Genomic DNA, 12,825 nt, shown 5'->3' on the forward strand with positions numbered 1-12,825 from the left:
GTTTTTTGATTACCGCTTCAGTTTTGTTGCTGGTAATTGGTCTGTTTAGATTTTCTGTTTCTTTCTGGGTCAGTCTTGGAAGGTTGTATTTTTCTAGGAAGTTGTCCATTTCTCCTAGGTTTCCCAGATTGTTAGCATATAGGTTTTCATAGTACTCTTTAATAATTCTTTATCTTTCTGTGGGGTCCGTCATGATTTTTCCTTTCTCATTTCTAAATCTGTTGATTTATCTTTCTGTGGGGTCCGTCATGATTTTTCCTTTCTCATTTCTAAATCTGTTGATTTGTGTTTACTCTTTTTTCCTCTTAATAAGTCTGGCTAGAGGCTTATCTATTTTGTTTATTTTCACGAAGAACCAGCTCTTGGTTTCATTGATTTTTGCTATTGTTTTATTCTTCTCAATTTTATTTATTTCTTCTCTGATCTTTATTATGTCCCTCCTGCTGACCTTAGGCCTCATTTGTTCTTCTTTTTCCAATTTCAATAATTGTGACATTTGACCATTCATTTGGGATTGTTCTTCCTTCTTTAAATATCCCTGGATTGCTATATACTTTCCTCTTAAGACTGCTTTTGCTGTATCCCACAGTAGTTGGGGCTTTGTGTTGTTGTCGTTGTTTGTTTCCATATATTGGTGGATCTCCATTTTGATTTGGTCATTGATTCTTTGGTTATTTAGGAGCGTGTTGTTAAGCCTCCATGTGTTTGTGAGTCTCTTTGCTTTCTTTGTACAGTTTATTTCTAGTGTTATGCCTTTGTGGTCTGAAAAGTTGGTTGGTAGGATTTCAATCTTTTGGAATTTACTGAGGCTCTTTTTGTGGCCTAGTATGTGGTCTATTCTGGAGAAGGTTCCATGTGCACTTGAGAAGAATGTGTATCCTGTTGCTTATGGATGTAGAGTTCTGTAGATGTCTATTAGGTCCATCTGCTCTACTGTGTTGTTCAGTGTCTCTGTGTCCTTAGTTATTTTCTATCTGGTGGATCTGTCCTTTGGAGTGAGTGGTGTGTTGAAGTCTCCCAGAATGAATGCTTTGCATTCTATTTCCTCCTTTAGTTCTGTTAGTATTTGTTTCAGGTATGTTGGTGCTCCTGTATTGGATGCATATATATTTATAATGGTTATATCCTCTTGTTGGACTGAGCCCTTTATCATTGTGTAATGTCCTTCTTTATCTTTTGTTACTTTCTTTATTTTGAAGTCTGTTTTGTCTGATACTAGTTTTGCAACACCTGCTTTTTTCTCTCTGTTGTTTGCATGAAATATCTTTTTCCGTCCCTTGACTTTAAGTCTGTGCATGTCTTTGGGTTTCAGGTGAGTCTCTTGGAAGCAGCATATGGATGGATCTTGCTTTTTCATCCATTCTATTACTCTGTGTCTTTTGATTGGTGCATTCAGTCCATTTACATTTAGGGTGATTATTGGAAGGTATGTACTTATTACCTTTGCAGGCTTTCAGTTTGTGGTTACCAAAGGTTCAGGGTTAGCTTCTTTACTATCTTACTGTCTAACTTTACTCGCTTATTGAGCTATTATAAACACGGTCTGATGATTCATTATTTCTCTCCCTTCTTATTCCTCCTCCTCCCTTCTTCGTATGTTGGGTGTTTTGTTCTGTGCTCTTTTTAGGAGTTCTCCCATCTAGAGCAGTCCCTGTAAGATTCCCTGTAGAGGTGGTTTGTGGGAGGCAAATTCCCTCAACTTTTGTTTCTCTGGGAATTGTTTAATGCCTCCATCATATTGAAATGGTAATCGTGCTGGATACAGTAGTCTTGGTTCGAGGCTCTTCTGTTTCATTGTATTAAGTATATCATGCCATTCTCTTCTGGCCTGTAGGGTTTCTGTTGAGAAGTCTGATGATAGCCTGATGGGTTTTCCTTTGTAGCTGACCTTTTTTTTCCCTCTCTGGCTGCCTTTAATACTTTGTCCTTGTCTTTGATCTTTGCCATTTTCATTATTATGTGTCTTGTTGTTGCCCTCCTTGGATCCCTTGTCATGGGAGTTCTGTGTACATCTGTAGTCTGAGAGGCCATTTCCTCCCCTAGTTTGGGGAAGTTTTCAGCAATTATTTCTTCAAAGAGACTTACTATCCCTTTTTCTCTCTCTTCTTCTTCTATCCCTATAATGTGAATATTGTTCTGTTTCGATTGATCACTCAGCTCTCTTAGAATTCTTTCATTCCTGGAGATCCTTTTATCTCTCTCTGCATCAGCTTCTCTGCATTTCTGTTCTCTGTTTTCTAGTCCATTAATGGTCTCTTGCATCTCATCCATTCTGTTTTGAAGTCCTTCCAGAGCTTGTTTTATTTCTGAATTCTCCTCTTAGTTCTTGCATATTTCTCTGCAAGTCCATCAGCATGGTTATGACTTTTGTTTTGAATTCTTTTTCAGGAAGACTGGCTAAGTCTATCTCCCCAGGTTCCTTCTTAGGGGAAGATGTAGCAGATGCCGAAGCTGTCTGGGTTAGTCTTGTCTGGATCAATTTTTTTTGCCTTTTCATGTTGATAGGTGCAGTGGAGTGCTATTGACGCATCTATCAGCTTTCCACTTGGCTCCTAGCCTTCTTTACTGGGGCAACTGTGACCCCTAGTGGTTTGTGTTGGGTAATTGCGTGTAGACTGGGTCTTTGTATCTTGCCCGGCTGGTATGGAGGAAGCTCCCTTGCTGAGGGCGTGGCCAGCCTCCGGCTGCTTCTTTGCTATGGTGGGGCTCTGGAGGGGTAATGGACGTGGGGCTGTTTGGCTGTTTACCTCCGTGAGGGGTCTCAGAGCTGTTTCTCAGGGGGTTAGTGCACCCGGAGTTCCCTGGAATTTCCAGCTGCTGGACTGTGACCTGGGATGTTTCCATCGAGCTGTGGCATCCCTGTCCCTTTAAGACTTTCAAAAAGCACTCGCTTTTCTTTGTCACAGGGGCATTGGCTTCGGGACCTGCTCAGAGGTCCTGCTGTCCTGTTTCCCTAGTTTCCAGCCCTCCACATATGCACTGTGTCTGCGCTCTGGTGCGGATGGCTAGGGCTGGGTGTTTAGCAGTCCTGGGCTCCGTCTCCCTCCCGCTCCGACTCCTCTCCTCCCGCCAGGAGCTGGGGTGAGGGGCGCTTGGGTCCCGCTGGGCCAGGGCTTGTATCTTACCCCTTTCACCAGGCACTGGGCTCTCACAGGTGTGGATGTAGTCTGGCTGTTGTCCTGTGTCTTCTGGTCTCTCTTTTAGGATTAGTTGTATTTGTTGTATTTTCAAAAATATATGTTTTTGGGAGGAGATTCCCACTGTCCTACTCATGCCGCCATCTTGGCTCTGCCCTCTTCCTTCTGCTACTTCTATAGTTTTTCTTCTTCCTTCCTAATTACAGCCCTTTACTAGAATTTGTGCCTCATATGTGAAATTACCAAGTACCATAATTCTTCGAAGTGATAAAAATACCTCAAGACAAGTGCTGGGCATAGAAGCCATGGGGCATAAATCTGCAAAGAAGTGAAAAGCTAACATTTTCAAAGAACATTACTTCTCTCTCACTTACCAGATTTACATCTCCCTGTATGGCCCCATAAGATGGCTGGTTAGCCAGAGACAGGTAAGATTCCTCAAGGGAAGAACAACCTAAGACAGGCACAGTCGCAGGGGGGCCATCAGGTGAGAAAATGGGGTCCAACAGAGGTGAGGCTTGAACCTCACCCCCCAGTTTTGAGAGAAATTGTCTACACCCGTGGATGTTTTGTTGCCCTTGCTGGCTTGGATTAATACCTAGTCTATAGGCACAAACCTGAGCATCTATACTTGCTTTCTTACAGTTCTAAATCATGCTTTCTATCTTTACCTTGCATCTACCTATGATAGAATACATATTATGAGAAGATAAAGTGACCCATTGAATTAAATATATACATGATGATACCTGCCTAGGTAACTGTGGTAGTGAGTGACCTGTATTTCACCCTGAGTTGATAGACTCCATAGTAACTGCTAGATACTGCATGCTCCTGCGGTCACATGCACTACCTAGAAACTACATAGCATAGAAACATAAAACACAATAGAGTACATGTTGCTAGGAAACGTTTTGGTCAAGGAACAGAAAACGATCACCTAACACTTGACCAACCACGAATAGATTAGAAAGAAGAAGAAAGAAAAAAGCTTGCCTATACCTATTAATCAACTGCCTATACCAATTAATCAACAGAACAATAAAAAATAATCATATCCTTGTGCAAAATGGTATAAATAAAGCTGTCATCAGCACTTTGTCGAGAGACCACCTCCATCTGACTCTGTGTCTTGTCTCTCTTGTAACAACTCCATCTCATCCTTTTGAGCTTCACCCCCACCCCCCCACTCCTGCTGGAGGTGGACTCTGGCACATTGTGTATATGTACCACACCTTCTTTATCCATTCATCTACTGATGGACACTTAGGTTGCTTCCATATCTTGGCTATTATAAATAGTGCTGCAACAAATATAGGGGTGCATATGTCTTTTTGAATCTGAGAAATTATATTCTTTGGGTAAATTCCTAAGAGAGAAATTTCCAGGTCAATTGGTATTTCTATTTTTAGTTTTCTAAGAAACATGCTTATGGGGAATTTTGAGTTAATTTTGGTGTAAGTTGTAAAGCCTATGTCTACTTCATTTCATTCCTTTCACTCTCAAAGTGGAGAAGACACAGGAAATTTGTACCCATTGCAGCTTGAATTTCCAAAGATTTGTGGTTCATCAGTTTAGCCACAAAGGGGCACCACCTTCTCTGAGCTGTGAGCATGGTCCTGCCCCACTCACCGTGACCCGCAAGCGGCGCCTCTGCCCTCTTTGTGGACCAGTGGGGTGCATGTGTAGTCAGGACACAGGCCTTTTCTCTCAGCTCTGACCGGTGCCAGAATTGCTCCGGCTCCCCTGTGGCTCCGTGACACTGTGGGCCATGTCCACAGTGACAGCTCAGTTTCCTGAGGAGCTGCAATGGGGAAAGGTCAGGAGAAGCTTTTCATGCATCACCTGCTGAGCGCTCCTCTTCAGGGGCCGGTGGAGGAAGGCCTGTGATGGGGAATGGGGTCTTTGCAGACTCTGAGCCTAGATGGGTGCGGCTGAGTTCAGGGTGTGGTGGGCAGCACTCAGGGCATTTGGGCCCGGGCTGAGAATGGGCCGGGGCAGGTGTGTGGCGTCCAGCGTTTACCCGGGAGCCTGTGTCTCCACACTGCACCCCTTGGGACCCGTGCAGTGGGTGGATTGGCTGCACCTGTGGGATGCCCTCTGGGCTGCATGCATCCTTCCTAACGAGGCTCTGAGTTGGGAATGGGGTCGGAAGGGACTTGGCTGCTTAAGCGGCCCACTTACCTGGGCTGCAGCCTTTGCTGTGCACCCAGCACATGGGGCAGTTTCCTGGGAAGGGTCCCTGAGGTGGGATCTGCCTGGGAGGTCCCCTGGGCACAGCATGGCGCTGACTCAGCCCAGCTCCCTGAGGGCAGCCCCTACCCGCGGGCTGCGCTGGGGCCTCGTTGAGCCAGTTCTTCATGCCGAGCAGGTTGGGGGATGAAGGGTGCCTGGTGTCCTGTTTCCACAACTGCTTCTCCTTGGGCGCCACACGGGGTCTCGGTTGCTACAGGTCCACAGTGTAGTGTGAGGTCAGGGCACGATGACCGGGCTATGCTTTCTCAGGATGGCTGTGGGGATGGGGTCCTGTGCAGTTCCATTCAGCCTGTTGGGTGTTTGCTTCTGTGTGAAGTGCGGTGGAATTTCGGTGGGGGGTCCCACAGAGTCTGCAGGTTGCTGTTGGTGGATGGGACTTGTAATAGCCTAACTCCTCCTTTCCAGGTCTGCAGTGTCCACAATGTTCAGGTCTCAAGCCTCAAGCCTCCCGCCTCATTGGTTAGGCTTGTCCTTAGGTACTTTATTCTTTATGATGCAGTTGTAAATGGTATTGTTTTCTTCATCTCTCTTTCTGATGGTTGGTTATTGGTGAACAGAAGCAAACAACTTCTGTATATTGATTTTGTATCCTGTAAGATTATAGATTTTATTTTTAGCTGTAACAGGTTTTTGATGGAGTGGTGTGGATACTGGAATTAAAGAATCCCACTGTTCCACTCCAGGTCGTCCCAACAACCAAGCCCAGTGTCTGCAAGGGAATTTTACCACGTGCCTTGTAGTGACTCCCGCAGGCTGAGTAGTGCTCCACTTTGGGTGAACTGAATGGGGAGGGCTTGGCCTCTGTGACTGGGTGTGATGTCTGCCCTGCTTTTCTGGTGCAGGACTGACATGGTTGTTCTGCAAAGTAATTTACTTTCCAGCAATTTCAAGCACACAGAAAACTTGCAGTGTCAGTACAAACACTCTACAATAAATGTCCCATGGTCCCACTTTACCACACCCACCAGTTCACACAAAATGCTCTTGGCCTCTCCCCCAAATAGGGAGCCACCACCTCACCCTAAATGAGGGAGGTATTAGGGCATCCACATGATAATCCAGTGCAGAGACCCCACACAGCTGTTTCCACCTACCCCAGCTGTGTGCAAATGTCTTTCCATTCTGATCCCATTTCCTTTTTCTGGAACTGTTCCAGAGACTTTAGCTCAGATGGGCTCTGCCAGATATCATATAAGTGGGATCACATAGTATTCATCCTTCTGTGACTGGTGCATTTCACTGAGCAAAATGGCTTTAGGGTCCATCCATGTAGCAGGTGCCAGGACTCCCTTGTTCACTCCACTGTGTGGAGACCACACTTTGTTCATCCATTTGTCTGTGGACACGTGGGTCTTCTCCACCGTTTAACCATTGTGAGTCATGCAGTTGTGAACATGGGTGTCCAAATAGCCAAGTCTCTGCTTTCATGTGGTTTGGGCAGATGCCCTGAAATGGAATTTCTGATGGTTGGTTATTGGTGAACAGAAGCAAACAACTTCTGTATATTGATTTTGTATCCTGTAAGATTATAGATTTTATTTTTAGCTGTAACAGGTTTTTGATGGAGTGGTGTGGATAAACTTGAACATTAACTGTATGTTCAAGTTTCTGGGGACACCCTCCCCACTCCCCACACTGTTTTCAAGAAGGCTGTGGACCATTTTCCTTTGTTTCTTTATATGGCAGAAAAATGCAGTTTATGGATCCACCCGGTTTTATCCATCCATTCATCCCTTGATGGGCGTTTGAGTTGTTCCTGACTTTTTGCTGTGGTGAACAATGCTGCCAAGAACTCGTGGGCCAGTTTCTGTTTTTACATCATTGTCGTGTCTTTGGGGTATTATCTAGGAGTGGGTGTATAACAACAATTAGGTAATTGTATTTTATCTTTATGAGGAAATGCCAAGTGGTTATAAACAGGCTGCACGTTTTACATTTCCACAAGCAAAGGTTAGGGGCTCCAATTCCTCTGCATCCTTGGAAACATGTGATTTTCAGTTTTTATGATTATAGCCATTCCCATGTGTGCACAGGGAATTCTATGTGACACCTTTCCATGTGCTTGTTGAGCATTTGTATGTCTTGGAGTCTCTCATCCATTTAAAAAATTGAGATGTCTTGTTGCACTGTACAAGTTCGTGGTGTATTCTGGATAAATGCTCTTGTCAGATGTACAATGTGCAGATATTTTCTTCTATTCTGTGACTGACTTTTCACTTCTTGGTATCTTTTGATTCAGAAAAGATTTTAATTTGGGGGAAATTAATTTATTATTTCTCTTGTTGCTTGTACTTTGCTTTCATATCTGAGAAACCATAGCTAAATCTAAGGTCGTGAACATTTATCCCCATGTTTTACATATTACATGTATGCCCTTATGTATTTGAGTTAATTTTTGTATGTGATATGAGTTAAGGTTCATTTTCATTCTTCTGCATGTGGACAGCTGGTTGCCAAGCACCATTTACTGGAAAGACACTTTTTCTCCGGAATTTAATGTTGTCCACCGTTGTCAGATATCAACTGGCCATTGGTGGTTAGGGCCATTTCTGGGCTTTCCATTCAGGTACTTTGATCTGTATATACAGTCGACCCTTGAACAACATGGGGGCTAGTGGGGTTGACACCCCGCAGAGTCCCAATATACATAAAACATTTGACTCTGCCAAAACTGTTATCCTAAAACTGATTGCCTATTTTGACTGGAAGACTTACCAATAATATAAACACTCGATTAACAATATTTTATACATTATACATATTATGTGCTGTATTTTTACAGAAAAGTAAGCTAGAGAAAAGGAAATGTTTCAAATTGTTGACTTAACATTTTACCAATATATTTGTAGGTGAAAAATCTGTTTAAGTGGACCTGTGGCGTTCACACACCTACTACCAAGGGTCCACTGTGTATCTTTATGAAAGTGTCACAGTGTTTCATTTACAGTTAACTTTGTACTAAGATTTGATTTTGGGAAGCCCGTGCCTCCAGCTTTGATTTTCTTTTTCAAGATTCCTTACAAGTGCTTATTGGGGTCTCTTGCAATTGCATATGTGACAGTATCAGTTGGCGCATTTCTTCCAGATAGGCTTTGGGAATTTTGAGAGGAAACCACATTGAGTCTGTAGGTTGCATTTGTTCCATTGCCATCTTAGAGATCCTAAGTCTTTCATCACCATGGCAGGACCTTACATTTACTTAGCTCTTCTTTATTTTTCCTATTATCACTGTTTTATAATTTTCAGTGTATAATACTTGCACTTTAAGTCTGTTCCCAAGATTTTATTAATGTTGATATTATTTAGTAGATAATTAAAAAATTCCCTTTGTGAGTGTTCATTGCTAAAGTGTGCAAAGAAAAATGCGTAATGTTTTTGTTTGGTGTAATGTCGCTTAGCTAATTTAGAAGCTTACATTTGGAATATAAGTGTTCAGAGCGTTGGGATTTTATAATGTAGATATTTAGGCCTAATATTTAAGAGATGGCTGATTAGAACACAGTGAAGAGTAGGTTCAATCAGAGGGGTTTTGATTCAAACCAGACAAGAGGAAGAGTAGGGTTTAGAACTATGAATAGGGAAGGGAAACGGTTAGGTTTAGGGAACGGGTTAGGGTTAGGGAACGGCTTAGGGTTAGGGTTAGGGAACGGGTTAGGTTTAGGGAACGGGTTAGGGTTAGGGAACGGGTTAGGGTTAGGGTTAGGGGTTAGGGTTAGGGTAAGGGTTAGGGAACGGGTAAGGGTTAGGGTTAGGGTTAGGGAACGGGTTAGGGAACGGGTTAGGGAACGGGTTAGGGTTAGGGAACGGGTTAGGGAACGGGTTAGGGTTAGGGAACGGGTTAGGGTTAGGGAACGGGTTAGGGAACGGGTTAGGGTTAGGGAACGGGTTAGGGAACGGGTTAGGGTTAGGGTTAGGGAACGGGTTAGGGTTAGGGTTAGGGAACGGGTTAGGGTTAGGGTTAGGGATCGGGTTAGGGTTAGGGAACGGGTTAGGGTTAGGGAACGGGTTAGGGAACGGGTTAGGGTTAGGGAACGGGTTAGGGAACGGGTTAGGGAACGGTTAGGGTTAGGGTTAGGGAACGGGTTAGGGTTAGGGAACGGGTTAGGGAACGGGTTAGGGAACGGGTTAGGGTTAGGGTTAGGGAACGGGTTAGGGTTAGGGTTAGGGAACGGGTTAGGGTTAGGGTTAGGGAACGGGTTAGGGTTAGGGAACGGGTTAGGGTTAGGGTTAGGGAACGGGTTAGGGAACGGGTTAGGGTTAGGGAACGGGTTAGGGTTAGGGTTAGGGAACGGGTTAGGGTTAGGGTTAGGGAACGGGTTAGGGTTAGGGTTAGGGAACGGGTTAGGGTTAGGGTTAGGGAACGGGTTAGGGTTAGGGTTAGGGAACGGGTTAGGGAACGGGTTAGGGTTAGGGAACGGGTTAGGGTTAGGGTTAGGGAACGGGTTAGGGTTAGGGAACGGGTTAGGGTTAGGGAACGGGTTAGGGTTAGGGTTAGGGAACGGGTTAGGGAACGGGTTAGGGTTAGGGAACGGGTTAGGGAACGGGTTAGGGTTAGGGAACGGGTTAGGGAACGGGTTAGGGAACGGGTTAGGGAACGGGTTAGGGAACGGGTTAGGGAACGGGTTAGGGTTAGGGAACGGGTTAGGGAACGGGTTAGGGTTAGGGAACGGGTTAGGGTTAGGGAACGGGTTAGGGAACGGGTTAGGGAACGGGTTAGGGAACGGGTTAGGGAACGGGTTAGGGAACGGGTTAGGGTTAGGGAACGGGTTAGGGTTAGGGAACGGGTTAGGGTTAGGGAACGGGTTAGGGTTAGGGAACGGGTTAGGGTTAGGGTTAGGGTTAGGGAACGGGTTAGGGTTAGGGAACGGGTTAGGGTTAGGGAACGGGTTAGGGTTAGGGAACGGGTTAGGGTTAGGGTTAGGGAACGGGTTAGGGTTAGGGAACGGGTTAGGGTTAGGGAACGGGTTAGGGAACGGGTTAGGGAACGGGTTAGGGTTAGGGAACGGGTTAGGGTTAGGGTTAGGGTTAGGGTTAGGGTTAGGGTTAGGGAACGGGTTAGGGAACGGGTTAGGGAACGGGTTAGGGAACGGGTTAGGGTTAGGGAACGGGTTAGGGTTAGGGAACGGGTTAGGGTTAGGGTTAGGGTTAGGGAACGGGTTAGGGTTAGGGAACGGGTTAGGGAACGGGTTAGGGAACGGGTTAGGGTTAGGGAACGGGTTAGGGTTAGGGAACGGGTTAGGGAACGGGTTAGGGAACGGGTTAGGGAACGGGTTAGGGAACGGGTTAGGGAACGGGTTAGGGAACGGGTTAGGGAACGGGTTAGGGAACGGGTTAGGGAACGGGTTAGGGAACGGGTTAGGGTTAGGGAACGGGTTAGGGAACGGGTTAGGGAACGGGTTAGGGAACGGGTTAGGGAACGGGTTAGGGAACGGGTTAGGGTTAGGGAACGGGTTAGGGAACGGGTTAGGGAACGGGTTAGGGAACGGGTTAGGGAACGGGTTAGGGAACGGGTTAGGGTTAGGGAACGGGTTAGGGTTAGGGTTAGGGTTAGGGTTAGGGAACGGGTTAGGGTTAGGGTTAGGGTTAGGGAACGGGTTAGGGTTAGGGAACGGGTTAGGGTTAGGGAACGGGTTAGGGTTAGGGAACGGGTTAGGGAACGGGTTAGGGTTAGGGTTAGGGAACGGGTTAGGGTTAGGGAACGGGTTAGGGTTAGGGAACGGGTTAGGGTTAGGGTTAGGGTTAGGGAACGGGTTAGGGTTAGGGTTAGGGTTAGGGTTAGGGAACGGGTTAGGGTTAGGGAACGGGTTAGGGAACGGGTTAGGGTTAGGGTTAGGGAACGGGTTAGGGTTAGGGAACGGGTTAGGGTTAGGGTTAGGGTTAGGGTTAGGGTTAGGGTTAGGGTTAGGGTTAGGGTTAGGGTTAGGGTTAGGGTTAGGGTTAGGGTTAGGGTTAGGGTTAGGGTTAGGGTTAGGGTTAGGGTTAGGGTTAGGGTTAGGGTTAGGGTTAGGGTTAGGGTTAGGGTTAGGGTTAGGGTTAGGGTTAGGGTTAGGGTTAGGGTTAGGGTTAGGGTTAGGGTTAGGGTTAGGGTTAGGGTTAGGGTTAGGGTTAGGGTTAGGGTTAGGGTTAGGGTTAGGGTTAGGGTTAGGGTTAGGGTTAGGGTTAGGGTTAGGGTTAGGGTTAGGGTTAGGGTTAGGGTTAGGGTTAGGGTTAGGGTTAGGGTTAGGGTTAGGGTTAGGGTTAGGGTTAGGGTTAGGGTTAGGGTTAGGGTTAGGGTTAGGGTTAGGGTTAGGGTTAGGGTTAGGGTTAGGGTTAGGGTTAGGGTTAGGGTTAGGGTTAGGGTTAGGGTTAGGGTTAGGGTTAGGGTTAGGGTTAGGGTTAGGGTTAGGGTTAGGGTTAGGGTTAGGGTTAGGGTTAGGGTTAGGGTTAGGGTTAGGGTTAGGGTTAGGGTTAGGGTTAGGGTTAGGGTTAGGGTTAGGGTTAGGGTTAGGGTTAGGGTTAGGGTTAGGGTTAGGGTTAGGGTTAGGGTTAGGGTTAGGGTTAGGGTTAGGGTTAGGGTTAGGGTTAGGGTTAGGGTTAGGGTTAGGGTTAGGGTTAGGGTTAGGGTTAGGGTTAGGGTTAGGGTTAGGGTTAGGGTTAGGGTTAGGGTTAGGGTTAGGGTTAGGGTTAGGGTTAGGGTTAGGGTTAGGGTTAGGGTTAGGGTTAGGGTTAGGGTTAGGGTTAGGGTTAGGGTTAGGGTTAGGGTTAGGGTTAGGGTTAGGGTTAGGGTTAGGGTTAGGGTTAGGGTTAGGGTTAGGGTTAGGGTTAGGGTTAGGGTTAGGGTTAGGGTTAGGGTTAGGGTTAGGGTTAGGGTTAGGGTTAGGGTTAGGGTTAGGGTTAGGGTTAGGGTTAGGGTTAGGGTTAGGGTTAGGGTTAGGGTTAGGGTTAGGGTTAGGGTTAGGGTTAGGGTTAGGGTTAGGGTTAGGGTTAGGGTTAGGGTTAGGGTTAGGGTTAGGGTTAGGGTTAGGGTTAGGGTTAGGGTTAGGGTTAGGGTTAGGGTTAGGGTTAGGGTTAGGGTTAGGGTTAGGGTTAGGGTTAGGGTTAGGGTTAGGGTTAGGGTTAGGGTTAGGGTTAGGGTTAGGGTTAGGGTTAGGGTTAGGGTTAGGGTTAGGGTTAGGGTTAGGGTTAGGGTTAGGGTTAGGGTTAGGGTTAGGGTTAGGGTTAGGGTTAGGGTTAGGGTTAGGGTTAGGGTTAGGGTTAGGGTTAGGGTTAGGGTTAGGGTTAGGGTTAGGGTTAGGGTTAGGGTTAGGGTTAGGGTTAGGGTTAGGGTTAGGGTTAGGGTTAGGGTTAGGGTTAGGGTTAGGGTTAGGGTTAGGGTTAGGGTTAGGGTTAGGGTTAGGGTTAGGGTTAGGGTTAGGGTTAGGGTTAGGGTTAGGGTTAGGGTTAGGGTTAGGGT

Source organism: Manis pentadactyla, chromosome Y (assembly GCF_030020395.1).
Source record: "Manis pentadactyla isolate mManPen7 chromosome Y, mManPen7.hap1, whole genome shotgun sequence".
NCBI lineage: Eukaryota > Metazoa > Chordata > Mammalia > Pholidota > Manidae > Manis > Manis pentadactyla.